Source organism: Diadema antillarum, unplaced genomic scaffold (assembly GCF_040938485.1).
Source record: "Diadema antillarum isolate AM-2024a unplaced genomic scaffold, OU_Dant_1.0 seq00002404_RagTag, whole genome shotgun sequence".
Lineage (NCBI taxonomy): Eukaryota > Metazoa > Echinodermata > Echinoidea > Diadematoida > Diadematidae > Diadema > Diadema antillarum.
In genome coordinates, this window is record NW_027273015.1 from 27,729 (window position 1) to 45,786 (window position 18,058).

At 37.2% G+C, this 18,058-nt stretch overlaps 1 protein-coding gene across 1 annotated transcript in view; it reads right to left on the reverse strand.

The window, feature by feature from the left end:
- LOC139714744 (exostosin-like 3) overlaps positions 1–18,058 on the reverse strand; it is a gene marked incomplete at its 3' end in the record, with an annotated part of 64,496 nt that overhangs the window by 20,420 nt on the left and 26,018 nt on the right. Inside the window, exon 2 of the mRNA XM_071626413.1 lies at positions 13,047–13,148. The remainder of the gene's footprint in view (positions 1–13,046; positions 13,149–18,058) is intronic.

Here is an 18,058-nt window from a genome sequence, read left to right on the forward strand (position 1 = left end):
CAAGCTTGAGATGGTTTGATCATGGTTTGGTCACTGTATGGTCTTCTTGTTCACCCAAGATGCATTTAGATGAGAAATCATCAAAACAAACACTGTAATATCTACATCTCTTCATTTGAAAGCAGAAATTGCATCATGATATTGGCATGTGTGTGAATGCGAACAATATCCTGGTTCTGGGAAAATGATGAGGAATTTGAAATGTCACAACTTGCCCTTTTTCACTTTTGGTGCCACAGCGATGAAACTTTCTTTGACATATTTGTTTGATTTCACTGATAAAAGTCAACTTAAACATGCTGGATTTTTATCTTAAACAGAGCATCAAAGTTGCTTGGCGTCTTGTGCTGATTCATTCCCAGGGTGGCAAGCCTGAAATTCCACTTCATATCCCCTCTGGCCAATTACTCGTATCACTCAAGATTTAATGCCTGCGTTAATTGAGATCTACACAGCACCCTGGATCTGAACATCACGGATATCTCCGAGTTCCTCCCATCTGCAAAACCTATCATTTTCTGTAAAAATTCTCACGCTAACTTTCATACACGCGTGACATTAAACATAAGAAATAATACTTAAAGATAAAGAGTCTTTCATCGCACCCGAAAATTGATTTTACTGGTTCTCTTCCCCCTTTCGATGGCAGTAAAAGGAAAGGAGACATCAATTTTAGGATTCTTCCTCAAATGTGCTCATTCCTCATGTATAGTATGGTAATTTAGATTCCTTGTTAACTAATATTCTGCAGTATATCCACCAGCAAGCAGTTCTGTGTATCAGAGAATATAAGGGAGAAGAAAAAGCTGTGCTATAAAATAAAGGAAAAGAAACATGAGGTACATTACCTGCACTCTTACTTTACAGACTGATGGAAGAAACAGAAAGTCATTCTGTAGATACTCAAAGTTCTAGTATGCTTCACGAAGGGGTGACTATAAGCTGAATGTGTGCAATTGTAGAATGTGAGATAAGCAAAATATTTGTAGCACTGGGTTCTATTTTTCTTATCAAGTTTGACCCAAATAAGAGGATATTGAATAATTATGTATCATTGTGTTATCTCGCAATATTGGTCTAAATCGTTCAAGTACTGTCATGATTAATACTTATCATTATTGCAAGAGGACAACACAACTTAACTGTGTGCTTTCATTGCCATGGTGTTGTTTTTTTATCAGTAGTTTAATCTTGATTACAAGTTAAAGCAATTAAAATGATTCTGGCAGCAGAAAAGATGTGCATTATTGCTCCTTTTCCTGTGTGTCCATATTTGCATGATGTGATTATACTTTTGTACATAATGCCAAATGACAGTTTGTGTTTGTGTTTGTGTGTGTGTGTGTGTGTGTGTGTATGTGCAGTATACCACAGCCTTGCTTGGCACAAGATTTAACATACCTTCCTGCTACCTGGCACCATTGTGTATTACAAATGTGTACATCAGAACTCCTTTCTGCTTGATGGAAAAAAAAGAGAAAAAAATCCTCCAAAGTCACAAGCAATTTCCCACCAGAACACCGGAAGAGCAATCGATGGGCCGCACAGCCTCATTGCGCCAGATAATTGATTAATGCTTTCTAATCATGCCACACTGTAATGTATTCTCACCTGTATCTATTCACCAGGTGCAACAGTGAAAAGGCGCCCAACTGTGCTAGTCTGCAAGTTCAGACATGGTCTCTTCATAATGCTTGGAAGGAGAAACCCTTTAAATCATGAGGTACATTCAGCATACAGTAAATTTGCTGCCAAAGTGAAATGATACTTCATAAACTTTGATCTTTTCATCTCAATATGATGGGAGGAAGTCTGAAAAAAACATTTTCATGAAAAGTTCAGCAACTCTTCTGATACACAGTTTTCATCTCTAAATTAATTTCAGCTAACATTTGTTACATCTGATTCCATACTGTAAAAGCAGAAATATTTGCAGCATTAATTTTTTGTAAACTGGAGCCGATGGCCTTTTTGGCTGCATGAAGTTTTCGAGAATTGCAACTGGTAGTCAATGCATATAATAGTATAGACAAGAACTTTGGTGTACACATTTAATTTTGCAAATCTTGGCTCTTGCGAAATTCACAAAATAAAAATGCATGTGAAAATTTCTGGTGTTACAGTATTTGGTGCTATCTTTTGATGACTTCAAATGGAGATGAAATAGGCCTGCAATGAAAGCTTGCTAACCTTGACATCAAGGGATAAAAAAAAAATGTAACATGAGCCCACAATCACTTGACAATAAGACTGGTATATCACTTCGCGAACAGCCGTCCCATCCTGTGTAGTGGGCTTGTCTTGGATCTAGTAACAGCTCAAGAGGGTTCCACTCTACAATGTATTTATTTTTTCTTCCATGCTTGTCCCTACCCTTCTGTGATCACCAACAAATTAATGGAACATGAAGCACTAATTTGTGACCCTTCTGTATGAAAAATGCTCTGTTGCTAAAACAATAGAGCATACATAATGCATTGTGGCAGCAAATGATATTGCAGTATTTCTATGAAAATTAACAGTCTACAAGTTGTATCAATATTTCCAATGCATTTTATTCTCTTCTGTCATGTGGCAGTCTTATTCTATGGGGCATAATCCTGTATTTTCTAGAGATACAGATACAGAATACAGGTCCTTTGGTTTGGTTAGAGGTCACACTATTTAATACAGAGAGTGAATGAAATGGGTGTGGAAGACCAGACTAGTATTGTCAGCAAAGCATAACACCACTTGTATACCAAAATATCCACCTTACAACCTATGTATTTCTATGTATTTCCTGTCACTCAAGGGCAATATTCTTGCCTTGCTACCCCAGCTACCCTTCAGATCCTTGTCCACAGTAGCTGCACCAATATGGCCCCCAATAGTAACAAAATTACAACTTGGCTTCCTTTTCCCTCTCTTCCTCTCTCTGGGTACTTTCTAACCAAATTTTTGATGACATTAATAGAATTACCCCCCTCTCCTCTCCCCCAACTCTACCCCAGACATGATTTTAGTGCAGAGGTAGCTTGGATGCAAATCACACTGATATGATGCATTTTGGGGGTGATTTATATCATGTATGCTTACTTGTACACATACATGTACCCAATATTATTGCACCATGTATGCCTACACTAAACTATGAAAAATTGTTTCATCCTTTAACAGCTATTTATGTCATACACATTCAATTTGTTTAGGCAAATGATACCAATCTTAAAGAAGAGGGACAATGTTTGGCAGACTGCTTGATTTTATATTCTGCTCCCCCCCTTTTTAATAACTTGCACTGTGGATGTACTGTTGTAATTACAATGTGTACCATTGGAAGGAACACATCAATGACCACATGAAATGACGCAAAAATATTTGTAGCTTCATATCATCATACTTTCCAGATAGTCAAATAATATATCTCATGGAACATCCCTTCAAAGAGTTGCACTTTTTCAACATGCCTGTGCTTGCTTTTGATCTGTTTATGTTGGAAAGCTTGATTAGTTTTTTAAATTGAATCTTTTCTTTTTCGTGTGTTTTTACTATTCTCTTCCATGCTTGATATTCTGTCTGATAGTATTATTCTAAAATTGATAGTCTGCCCCATCACCACCCACGCATGAATTCTTTAATCCTCAGAGTACGGTCTCCAAAGGTCCACACTACATTGCTTGCATGGACAATGGGAATCTAGAATGTCTGACCTCTCCTTGATGAATTGTTTGTACTTTTCTTATCACATTTGGTTGATTTACTGAATGCATAATATAACATCACTTCAATGCACTGTATCGATGCACGCTGAATAAGAACTGAGAAAGAACTGAAACTTGACAGGTACTTGAAGGCGTCCGTTCGCACGTCTGAGTTAGCACATGTCTGCCAATGCACTTTCCCTGCAACATTAACTTTCTAAGTTTGAAGAATGTTGGCAAGCATGAGTGTAGTGCACCTTCCCTCACTCTATTACAAGTCACTGTGGATCAAATTTACACAGCTGACTATAAAATTTTACAATCCTTGACAAAGTTGCTAAATTTAGTCCACTGCAGTATGGAGCCAGCCATTATGAGTCAACCCACTTTATATTCTACATATTTCTGCTTTGAGGATATAACTGTATATTGAATACACAATATCTCTACAAACCTCTCCTAGTTTTACTTTCTGTGATTAATACAGTTTTCAGCATCTTTTTCACAGAATCAGACATAAGCTAATCTGAGAGGTCAACACTTGATATTTTGATAAAGAGAGGAATCAGGTTCAACAGATCCACTGACTGTCGGCACATGATGGATTGTGTACAAGTCTATGGAGACTTGGAGAATCTTACATGAAAGGGGTTAAATTTATTTTTGGCGCTACACGTGCCTTTATAGTTCTCAGTAACCACTAGGTCTGGGAATGGATACTTGGCACTTGTTTTGATTTAGTTTTTCCTTTCGATTGAATAACCTCATACTAACTGACTTCAACAAGATCCTTGTGGATGGAAGAGGATAAATCACACAAATCTAGACCAAAAAATACAAAATAAAAATAAAAAGAGGAAGAATGGAAATACCATCTAAGGCGAAATAACAGGAAGCCAGGGGTGGAAAAAAAAGAATGTTATTATGGCATTGAGCAATTGCTCATTTTATCGTGAGTTAAAACTGCTGTCAAATAGTGAGGGCAAAACACAGGATTTCATCATGCTTCAGCAAATACTCAAACTGTGTTTGTGTGTGGGTTTTTCTTCTTCTTTTTTTTCCACAGAGATTCCTTTTAACCCTTTCATACCTATTTTGTCCATTACTACTGAAATCTCATGCAGTATCATTTGCCAAAGGTACAGACCGAGTTAAACATAACCTACAAGGATGCCAGGGAATGGAACCCAGAAGAGACAGTATACAAAGCTCCTGGGAGCAAGTGATGCAGCATCTTCCAGTTTTTCCATCTGGGTTTAAATCAAATTTGCTCCGAACCAAGCACATTCAAAAAACAGGGAGGGACAGAGGGAGAGGAATTCGACGGATATCTCAATTTGATTATTCCACCTAAATGAACGGAAATAGTGTGGGTTCATGGTAGCTGTGAGACAAGAACAAGCATTACAGAATACCATTACAATATTCATACACTGACTGCACATTATTCAACTGGCACTGGTAAATGTTGCAGATACATACAGACGGGCTATAGCCTGTCTATCTGATACAATTGTTGCCATTAGAAACAATACCTTGAATCATACATCTCCCCTTAAATGTCCTGTGTCTCTCATATCTCTCATTGAAAATAACGGGTGAACATAAATGAACAGTAAGGTGTTTCTTTTTTAAATGGCTGCAAAAAATGGATTAAAGAATTCAATCTTTACAGTCACATATAACACACATACATGTATATAAATAATGAGAAAGAGGGAGGGAGAATGAAAGGAAGACAGAGAGAAGTTCTTTGAAATGTTAAATTTGATGGCAAAGTGCATTACACAGGTGACATGAATCCTGGAAAAGGAAAAAAAAAGACGAAAGCATCTCGTTGCCTGAGCTCCTCAAGCTAACTGAAGAAGGAAGAGAGAATAGATTAAAGCTGAAGGAGTTGTCACATGATCTGATTCACTCTGTCTCGGCTCACATCCTAGGCCAACCCAATCATGTTTGTGTGTTTTGACTTCTGAAATTGCATCCCATTTACTCAGCTTCCGACAATTTCACAAGATGAAAGCCAAACAAAGTCGGCTGCTTGTTCTTCCTCCCTTTCCTCTTTATCTTCCGTTCTCAAATAAAACCACCAATTTGAAAAGGGGGAGGGCAGTTGCGTTTTTGAAAGACTGACTCTTACAAGGAAAAGAACCACAAACACTGCTAATTTTCTTACAAGTCTGTACCTATTCAACATATTCCACAGCATACCCAATTTGCAAAGATTCTTTAATAAATATTACAACAGAATAATATTTTATTATAAGGGCACTGTTTTGCAAATTATTCTTCAGTCTTGGAAGATTTTTGACAAAAGCAGTTTGGCAAAATACTTGACCATTAGTGAAGTCAGAGTACATATCTATGCTATTTCTCTGTTTTTCATATTTTTTTTTTTACTGAAACAAATGACCATGGAGTCATAGACAAATATGGTTGTCTATTTCTGTACAAAGAGTGTCTGCTATTCTCAATGTAATTATGGCTCATTTAATTTAAAAAGTAAAAGTAAGCAGCTACTTTTAAACAGCAAACTTAATTCCTCCCCTAAGATCATTTCTTTTCTTATAATCTTTTGACATAATACTGTAACTGTTGGAAAAGTTGCCTACGATGTTCATGTACATTGATAAAAAAAGTCTTGAAAATCCTTTGTGTTTTCTCTTACTTTTTTTTAAAGCTCTACTATTTATACTTGCAGAAAAACCAGTACGAGACTGCTTATCCCCAAAACGTTAGGTGTTTTTTGGTGAATAGAGCACATGCCCCGCTCCATGTGACTGCATATATATATGCAGATTCCCTGAACGAATGCAAATTACCATGAACATCTCACGTGGCACCCACATGGAGAGAGTCTCACCACCTAAAACCAAGAATTTTACCAGTGAAAGGTGGGTGAGGGTTTCAAGGGGCAAAAAAATGCAGCAAAAGACCTCTTTCAAAACCACAAATTCTAAGGTGGTGGTTTCTGTTTTCGATTGTTCAGAGTTTTCTAGCAGTCTCCTATAGCAACATCTAACGAAGAGACTGAAAGGTGAGATAAAGTCAAATCTTCACTGCCAATAAATAAGACACCATTGTGTGAATCCTGTATCACTAGCCCCCCCCCCCCCCCCCCCCCCCCCCCCCCCAGTGGATCTGATCTCCTTGCCAAGAGAGAAGAGTGCCTCCTGCTTGGTATACACACAAACACAGGCTGTGTCATCACTTCCTCCATCAATGCCCAATGACATCACAATTTACAAAGATGACATCACTTTTACCTTTCACCCCCACTCTATCAACAAGCCAGGGAGAGTCACTCTTCCATAGCTATTGCCGTATTCTTTGGAAGAAATATTAAAATAAGCTTGTTATGCATGATACTTTTACTCATTTACATTTGGTAAATTACACAATATTTCATGATTTTCTCATCAAAATTTACTGTTCCCAATATGCCAAGACTGGGCAAATGTATATCAACTTCAGGAATAATCTATGCATTTGCATGTACACAAGTCTTACGGCATGGCAATAAAAACCATTCAAACTTGTTTCCCAGCACATTATGTACACTGGTCTTTTTTCTTCTCTTTTTTTGATGTGATTATGTTATGTTTGCCGTTTGGTGCTTTTTGACCACACATTCTTCTCCCTCAATGAACAAGGAGGTGTCTACCAAGACAAAAATCTCCTCTAATCCCCCTTACATCTCAAACCCTCCTCAATTCCAGCATGCCGTGTCTCAACGCTTTCCACTTGGCATAGCATCATGAACTCAATGTGATCTACTCATCACATAGGATTCGCATGTCATCAGAGCGACACACACGTACAGCAATGAGACAAACTTGTAGAGCTGGAAGAGGATAGATATAACGATAATGTTTGTGCAAGTGGGCGAGATATGAGACGGGATGGTTCCCTGAGTAAACCTGCCAGGCTGTTTACAAACGACATCAGAAATCGCCATGACGATCCTGTTGACAGGAAATGGAGATTGGCAGTTCTCATCCTCGGGGGAAGAATGGAATAAGCACAAATTCAAACAAAACTGAAGACATATCAATCCTCAACTACAATCAACAACCTTAACTTGAGCTAGACATATATCCAGATTTTGTTCTTTCTGTATGAACATATCATGCAGCTTGTGTCTCTTTTTCCTTCCAATCTGTTGCATTAACATCTATGGCAGCATATAATATGTTTGCTCTGTCTATTATGACAAGAAACTATTTTCTCCTTGACTGAGAGACCAGAGGGCAAGAAAACACAAACAAAAAAGGTGATTTTTCTAATGCTTGTCTCATTTCTAAACACTTTTGTTAACAAACATTTTGATGCTTTTTCCTAAATGAAATAAATTAACAAGCTTTTCCAGATGTATACACAACAGATTGTTCTCAGCAGTTAATATAATTCTTGTTGTACACCCAGAAGTATTAATGCACCATACAGGAGTCAAAGATATTGATCACACTCCTGAATGCATTATTACTTGGCTTTGTTGTTACAAAAACCACAAAATATCAATTACATAGGGCCTAATGAATTTTAATTTTTTTACAAAGTTCCATGATATGGTGAATGAGACATATTATTGGGTTCTATGACAATTGCTCCCATGAAATATTGGCACGCTAAGCCAAACATAAATTCTACCCACAAACATAACCCTACGCCTCATCCTAATCCTTCCATCAAACTATAGGAATACCAGGTAAACCTAAAACTCTAGCACAACCCTAACCCTAACCTATTAAAAGTCCTAGGAGAAAATAAGACTGGAGGGAATGTCGCAGGAGCAAATGTCATGTTACCATGTTACTGTGCATTTATCATTATCAAAAAAATGATGCTCACTGAGCATAACTGAAGGGCAACCATACTAATGGCCATCTTGTCTGTAAAGAGATAACAAGACAGATTCTTTGGGGCTTCTAAAAATTAGTTTTTTTCCCCCATAACATGGGTGGGGAGGGGTAAAACTACTGTAGACATGATGCATATATGCATACACATATCAATTAGATATTTAACCGTTAAAATGGATATTTTTGCACGAGTAATTTTTCATGCTTGGCCAAGTAAGATGAACTTTGCATGTTTTAAATTATGCTGAATCACGACATTACCTGCATAGTGGTACATATACAGGGTAGCAAGCAAAAATATTGGTGTGCTTTTATTTTGACCCAAGTTTCTGGTTGTGCGAAATATGTGAAAGTGTCCACACCACATATTAGTAAATTTCCACTTTTACAGTATACAGGGCTTTTCAATGTATGTTCTCACAGGAGACTGGTATGTGAAGACATCATTTGGACAAAGTGAGTATGCTCCCTGATCTCTATCACATTATAGTAAATATAGTATTTTCCGTGTGGACATGAAATCCTCCATATCTACCTCCATTCTGTTTTTTAATTATGTTTTCTGGAGTCAAACTGGGTGGACTTTTGACAAACTGGTGCTGTGGTGTAGTCACAAAATTCACATTGTACGAAGTGTAAACATGCCTTAACTTGAAAATCAACATGGATTCAAACTTGGCAGTCAAAAGAAAAAGAACAATGACTTCAAATCACTACAGAGTGCCAAGAACAGAGCTCACATCCACACAAACACAAAGTCCTTTAAATAGTATCTCTACAACAGTTTGAAGGTCATCTGCACTTTTGCACCATGCATAGCCATGATGGCTGTACCACCATATCATACAAGATCTCAAACAGCTCATCATCTGAGGATATCAGATCTATTTACAACTTGTAACACTTTTCCCTCAAGGTCTATTGGATTCTCTATGATGCACTTAGATAATCAAATCAGATACAAATTAGATACCAGGTATCAAATTTGTAAAATATGACTGGTAGTCCTTATACTTCACAGAGTTCACTACATCCTGTTGTATACAAGATCTAATTTGTAAGAAAAAAACAAAAAACAAACAAAAAAAAATCAAATGAAAATGTCACTCTATCAATCTTTTTACATCACAACACATTACTTATCCACGTAATCTGCATCATCTGATGAACATTTCATACTGATAAAAATAGATAATTGACTCCTAAAGTCATGCATCCTGTCATTAATGTCATGGAATATCAAGGAAAGCAGCACACCATAAATATTTCCTTTACTGTAAATCATATACAGTCTGGCTTAAATGTCCTTTCCCAGGTGATTCCGTACAAGTTATTTTTAGAAAGCAATATTCAACATGTGGGACTCAAGGATTACCATAACTGTGTGAAGTGGCATACACCTGACCCCTGGACCACATCACAGAGGGGCAGCAAGGATCCTTAGGGGTGCCCTAGAGGGGCGGCTTGTTTATTAGAAGGGGATAAGAGAAGAAGTTCAAGAGTTGAAGAAGTTCGTTTTTCACTCCATCCTTCACCCTGTTTACACTGCCCCTTGTCAGCTGACCTCAAACAGAACTGGTGGTAGTCTTTATTTTTAGCCATATTTACTGAACTGGTAACTTTTAATGCTCATAACTGTTCCACTGAAGTATGGAACAAAGAATTGGATTAACCTAGAAATGTCTCAATTAGCTCAAGTTTGACAAACCAGAAGCCTGTTAATATGGGGAAATTAGAACACATTCTGCAAGCGCATCTGTGCATGCCAGCTTGATGCTAGTCAGCTACAATGAGAAGCTTGAGAGCTAAAACTTGCAGTCATATTTTCTCATAATTCAATGGATACAACATACAGTATGATACTGTACATCATCATGAGGTCATGTACATGTGCAATGATGCATTAATATGTGCACTATCAATTCAATAAGTGCTTTCTAATTCTAGCAAGACAAAGTATTCACAGTCAACAAGAAACTGAGTTTTACACAGATGTGATAAGAGAATCAGTCCAAATTTGATATACAACTTTATGTACAAGTATGCATTATATACATGTAGGCCTGTGTGTAGATGAAAAAACAACAACAACAACTCAGTCATACCAAAAATCAATAGTCTGTTCCCCCAATTAATCAGCACAATTACAAGCTCAAATGAACCAACAAGGTTGTTACTTGCAACTGCTTTGTTTGTGCCAGACATCAATATTTTTTATATCAACGCACATACGGGCATTGGAATTCTCGAATATGCTAACGGCTGCCAACAGTGTGCTCAATACTGATAATTCTTTTGTTTTCACATCTTTACACTGAATAACAAATTTCTACCCTAACCAAACACAACAGGTGCTAATTCAATGCTCTGGCAAATAAACACACACACACACACACACACACACATACACACACACAAATTGATATTGATTTATTATCTGCAAGCATTTCCAACATCTCTGACATTTACCTAATCTTCTGCCACACAATCCAACAGCCCCACCTTATCATTTCAGACCGCCATTAATTAGACCTCGCATCGCAAATCAAATCGTCATAATTGTCATCTCGTCAACCTTCTTTCTATTAAAGCACTAAAATTATGATATATATCTACAGCTACATTCCATATGTATGATCTTTGATATTCCTTGAACTTAGATATGAACGACACATATTTTTTGCTATTGGCCAATGAGAAAATGTTTGCGCTAGTTCTGTTATGCATAGTTGCCCTACAAACAGAGAATGATGTTTGAAACTTTGGCAACTATACACATGTAGGTACAGCTACAATTTCTTTTCAAAGAAAATCTATATCTTTACCATAGAACTAAGCCAAGGTCAGGACTATCAATCAATTTGTTGGAATAAAAGAAAATGAAGGTTTCTCCAAAGGTTGAAGCTTAACAGACCTCACTGCATTATGAGTTTATAGCCATTGTTTGAATAAAGTCATGATTTGCAAGAGATGTAATGGTTGATACAATCACAGTGCTAATGCAGCATACTGTACACAATAAAACCAGAAACATTTGCAGCATATAACTTTTGTGAATTGGAGCTGATAACATTTTCTGCTGCATGAAACTTTCATGAATCGCCACTGGCATTCAATGCATTGTGTAGATAAACACTTTCACATGCATTGTGTTACTTTTGTGAATCTTTGCTCCTTGCGAAATTTGTGAAAGTTCTATACGAGTGCAAATTTCTGGTTTTACAATACACGTATTTTGAAGATGTAGAATGATGCCTCAAGGAGGAAACACTAAATGAAACTAAAATGAGTACTTTCACTTCTTGATGATAAACAAAATTATTATGTACGTGTATGTAGTTTGAGCTGAAATTTGATGTGTGTTATTTTAATGCTCCATGGCTACATGTAATATAATGCCTCAAAAGTAGGGCCATTGACACAGCATGACCCAGTCCTCTACATTTATGTGGCTTAAACCATGCAGCTTCTCAGCTAAACCATTGGGTGTGTGTGATATTTTTCATGTGAACTATCATGCCAGCCTTTATAGAACAAGTTTCCACACATTGTATCCACACAGTTGTTACTGCAATAACAGACTACTTTTCCGTGTTCTCTCTTCTGTTCATAAATTTTTGACTATGCCAAGCATTTGAATTGAAAAGTTCCACAGATTAATAAAAGAACCAAACCCTTATAGAAAATATTCTATCTGGTACTTGAAGTTGGAAAACTCAATTGTGCGTTTTTCTATAATACCGGTACATTTATCACACAAACAGAAACTATTTGCTTCATCACAGTTTCATACACTCAAGGTGACAAATATGGCGAACTCAGAAATTTTCATGCATTTGGTGCTCCTTTTAGCTAGAGTAAATTCTACAAACACAAAAATGATTCAAAATTTTCTCTGCACATTTCATGAGCAGTGCGAATTCAAGAACCAGCGAATATATTTTCGAACCGCTCAGCACAAAAAATTAATCACATGAAAATGTGGATGTTTAAAGCATTGCATTCTTAGAACACTTGACATCACATCACATAGGAGTATTCTCCCACAAATATGATAGTATTTGCCTACAGCCTTGTTGCATTAGTTCCCTAACTACTAGGTAGATCATCATTATGTATATATATGCCATACATTGTAGGCCTATATTTCATGAATATAATATCTTGCCAATTTGGACTGTTAGATAATTTTATGTGTGGTGAATTGTGCTCTGGAACCACATCTTAAAAATGAGAAAGAGGAATCATCACTTTCAAGAAAAAAGTTGGCAATCTTCTACTTTGTGTTGCTTGAAGGCTTCCACCTTGGATACGATGTACAACACAATTTTAACAGGAGGCAACATCTGTAACATGAGGCAATATTTTTGTGAGTTATACATTCAATTCTGTGAATAACAGTTGACTCATGAAGTCTGCCAAAATCAAAACAAGAAGTAAGAGAACTGGACATAAAATGACACTTGGACAATAAGATTGTACAATGTACATAGACCCTTACCTTGGTACCATTGCAAAAATCGTCAGGAACTGGTGCAGTCACATGGGGCCTGTCAAAGACGTTTGCTGAAATTTCAAAATCCCGGACTGTCAGCCCTGTCGCCTGCAGTCACCAAATGGAGGAAAGTGAGAACAAGATTGTTTTGTCAGAGAGTATATAGATACATACCAGGAAATGTGCAATATCGGGATACTTCCACTAGCAGGAAGGGGTGTTGCTTTGTGGAAGGCAAGGTAGCGGAAGGACGGCGGTTCCACGGGTCACTTAGAACTAAATTAGGCTGCAGACTGGAAGGATATTGTTACATCCCCCTCCCCTTCCTACCTCCTCCCCTTCCTATCTCCCTGGTTCATGCCTGCCCATCAGGTCAATATTATTTTACTGTATGACATACCACCATCACATCTGTAAACATATTTAGTCAGTCAGTAAGTGATGTGTGTATTGAAATAGATCATACACAATAGGCATTGCTCCTCATGCACCTCTCTCTATTTTTCTCTCCTCACTTCCGTCCTTTCCATTAGAATTTGTAGTAGGAAAAAGTTAACTACAAGGCCTACAAAATCTTCCATATACCCCAATATAAGGCCTACAAGGCCATATAAGATCTTCCATACATACCATTCATAAATCTTTGATTGATATATCACCTTGTGAAGATATATAATGCAGCAATGACAAGGCAATCTTTCATTTGTAACTCTTTGTAGCATGTTACATTTTGTGAGCTCATGGATATTGTATGAAATATAACAATATACAGTGTAGTATTAAAAAAAAAATAAGTGTGTTCCTTGCAATGACTTAAAGGGGGGGGGGTGGCAAAAGAGGCTGGAGTTAAGACTGACAATGTCAAAACTCGGAATGAGAATAACACCTGGAAGTCAGACTCTGTCTGGTCCTTACACCACAAAACCTCAATCGTTACCAGGTACATTTCCTCTCAAACTATCTCTTCTCTCCTCCTCCTCCATTCATTCATCATCCATCCATCCACACTGTCAAAGTTCTTTCTCCTAACCACAATGAATTTTAGGGAAAAAAAAAGTGTGTTACATTTAATATCACAAACATCCGATGATACAACCCCAAATCTGAGATATTAAAACCAGTTGTAAACAAAATATATTCATTTCAGAGGCCGCAGAATGTTTTTCAGGGTACAAGTTGGGGGGGGGGGGTTAAGGTTAATGGCACCCTTTTATTTTTGTCTCTTTTTTGTTTTTGTTTGATGAGCCAAAAATATGGACAAATTCACAGCCCTTTCCTCAGCCCTTTAAATCCTATACATTGTTCCTTCCTTTTGTCAATTTTGTTTTCTAACTCTTCATTTTTACCTTGCATTTATTTGTATGTAGTTTTCACATACATCCTACTTGCTTTGAATTATTTGTGATGATTTTAAATGTCAGTGCAATTTGACATTGTAGGCCTATAAGACTAATACTGTAGAATAGCTTCTGGGCTGACAGGAAGTTTTGGGGTTTTTTTAATACCATAAAGGAAGTGAAAATCTGTAGATAGAGGGATGAGAAAGGCCTGTGTGCAGCTTTAGCATAATGTAGGTCCTAGGTGTTCAGCAGAAGAAAACATTATATTATCGGCATTTCTGCTGTCTACTCTAGAGCAATTTTTTTAGGGGGTCAATTACAATGTACTTATTGCATCATTCCACTTTACAATACATTTGTTGGAGGAAATCATGGTTCATATTGAAAGATTACAATTTAAATCATCTATGTCCTTTGTACTGTAAGACAACATACCGTAGCACTCTCCTACTCCCTCCCCTTTACCTTAACATTCTGTAGTCCCACATTTCCAACATGTCAGTCAATACATGCCTATTTGTCATATGGGCACACATACATTATTCTTTGCACAAGCTTCCATTTCGTGTGAAGGCAATATCTGCTTTGAGGTTTCGGAGCAAGGGAGCCGAGTGGGAATTTGAGCTCGCAACTCAAATCTTTCCCTCCCTCACAACCTCCTTCTCTTTCCCTTCCCCGCATCAATCTGATCGAGTTTCATGTTTGCCGCTAATGTTTGAAGAGCACAGGGAGGAACGTGAACCTCTACAATATTACATCATGGTCAGTCATGAAGTCCCACTGTCATGCTAGACACTGCAGCCTACTGCATCAATGCAAACCTTTGGGAGGTAGTGTGATGTTATGCAATCACACAAAATCTGCATTGCTATGCCTAACACATCAAATACTGCAGTCTGAATAAGAAAATACTTCCTTATGCTGTCTGACAGTCCCTTGGTGGAAGTTGAGAGTGAAATGATGTTCTGTTCAGTGGAGTCTAATACTAGGTGCCTGAGGTCCTGTACTTTCCAGCCATTACCTCAAAACTTTTATTTAACATTTGTAAGAAAGAGAAAAAGGGGAGGTTCACCACTATCCTATTTTACACAGTGGCTTCTGGAAATAAGAGAAATACACTGACATATGACAAGTGTATTCTGTGAAAAAATGTTAATTTCTCTATCAGTGCTGCCTCCAATAACTACCATATGCTGCCAAATTTTTGATCCAAGAAATTCAAGTAGAAGTAGCTGAATCATTTTACATCAAATTGTTCAAGAGTTATAAAGGTTTAGCAATGTCCACTTCTGAAGGAGATCCGGCTTGAGCACATAGCTGCTGAATAATTGACAAAAACATTTTACAACATTGGAAAGTAATGAGGTAATGACATCACTCTGTTTGAATTGCTTTTTCTGATTGTGAGTACCATTACTGCTTTACAAAAAAATGTGTAATGCTGGAATCATACTTGTTACATTAACTTGAAAACAATAGCAGAGCTTCTCTTTAAGGCCCCATTGCTATTAAAAAACAAAATAAACTGTCCAGGATCTTCCTCAATGTAATTGATCATTCTGTAAATACTAATCCCCCATTTAGTATAGGATGCTGTATACCAGCTGGGAGTAAACAAATGAGGAAGATGATATGGCTGTGTGGGTGTGGTGGTCACAGGATATTAGAGTATTCCTAAAATTCTGATCTCCCATGCAATAAAGAATCTTGACTTTGTCACAGTTTACCTATTGCAGTCTCAATATGATCTTCAGTAAGACTGTAAAATAAAATGAAAACCTAGGAAAAATTTCTTGGCACTGCAATTGCTACTGCAATTTCTCATTACTAGAAATTCTGGCTGGTAATGTGGTTGCAGTTCTACCATTAACTTTTTAACACACAGTGTACAGTTTGAGTCCACAATAATCATAATTGGGTGATGACCATAATGGGGGGGGGGGGGGGGGGGGGTTAAAATATCTGCCACACTGTAGAGCACAGTTGCAAGGGAAATCAGGCATAATGATGGTATGTATGCCTACTCTACATACTATGTATTCCAGATCCTGAGACCTTCACAAAACAAAGCTCCTGTGAAGCCTGTGATTCTACATCTGCAGCTTTTGACAACATTGCCACTGGAAAGAATATCAGCTTACCCTGGCCCCACTGAACAGCTCTGAGTCATGAAGCTAGAAATATCTCTTTCTTATATTCTTTTACATACTAGTCTGCCTTTGATGTATTTATTGACAACAAACAGCTTTGAGAGAAAAGAAGGGGCCTAATTATGTCTCTGAAAAGCTTGATTCTCCCAAAATTGCCCTCAATTTTGGAGGCTTAACACTAATAACAGCACCCATCGGACATTTTACAATTGCAATTATGTGCACAGAACACATAATTATACATACAAAACAGCTTCAGAATCTCTTTGAACTAAACTATGAGGAAAAATTAATGCTATAAAGTGGGGATGTAAGCTACTGGGATTCAGAGAGTGAACAAGAAATGAGCCATGACAATCTACAATAAAACTGCTACAGAGGGATCTGAAAAGCAACTACAGTGAGTCTGACAAGAGCTATTTTCATAAATTTTGGGTGAAGCTAGGACTGGATGGATCTTAAAAGTAAAAAAAAAAAAATTGAATTCTTCACAAGTTTTACAAAAAAAAAAAAAAAAAATCTCTTGGACCTTTAAAGGGGATGGCTAGTATTCAACTGATCAGTGGGAATCAGTGGGAATGCTGGGGGATGATTGTTCCAATCCTTGTGGGATTCATTTAAGAGTACATTATATATCTATTTTTGTGTGAAAATTATTTGCTTCAGAATGGTCTCATATTCAAGTAATGTGCAGTTTAATGTTTCCAGGTTAGCGTGCCTGGTCAGTGACGGGGCATTAATCTGCACATTACTTGAATATGAGACCGTTCTGAAGCAAATAATTTTCACACAACGATAGATATATAATGTACTCTTAAATGATTCCCACAAGGATTGGAACAATCATCCCTCAGCATTCCCACTGATTCCCACTGATCGGTTACTAGACATCCCCTTTAAAGGAGACCTCCAGATGATTTTCCCCTTTAAAGGAGACCTCCAGATGATTTTCAGACTTTTACATATGAACTACTGTAAAGTAGTTATAATGAGCCAGAATTTTAGAATTTGTAGTGATTGACATGAAGAATATGAGTGTTTTCAAACTTATAACAAGCAGAATAAAAGAAGAAAGCATGCATAAATTCTACACAGGTGAACTTGTTAAGCATGTGGTATGGTAATAAATTACATAGCTACATTTCTGAAATATGTGAGGCTCCTACGTCATCATCTTTGTTCAGTGTAATTTGTTTTAGGTATTTCAGAGTATTGATTTCTCTGCTCAAGGACAATAATAAATTCCCCAAATCTATACATGGAGCTGTTGATTTATGTACTAGAGGATGTGAAATTATGAAAATCATCTCGAGTGACCCTTTATACAAGCTAACCTTCAAATCACCCTTTTAAAGGGGAAGGCTAGTAACTGATCAGTGGGAATCAGTGGAAATGCTGGGGGATGATTGTTCCAATCCTTATGGGATTCATTCAAGAGTTCATTGTACATCTATTGTTGTGTGAAAATGATTTGCTTCAGAATGGTCTCATATTCAAGTAATGTGCAGTTTAATGCTTCCAGGTTAGC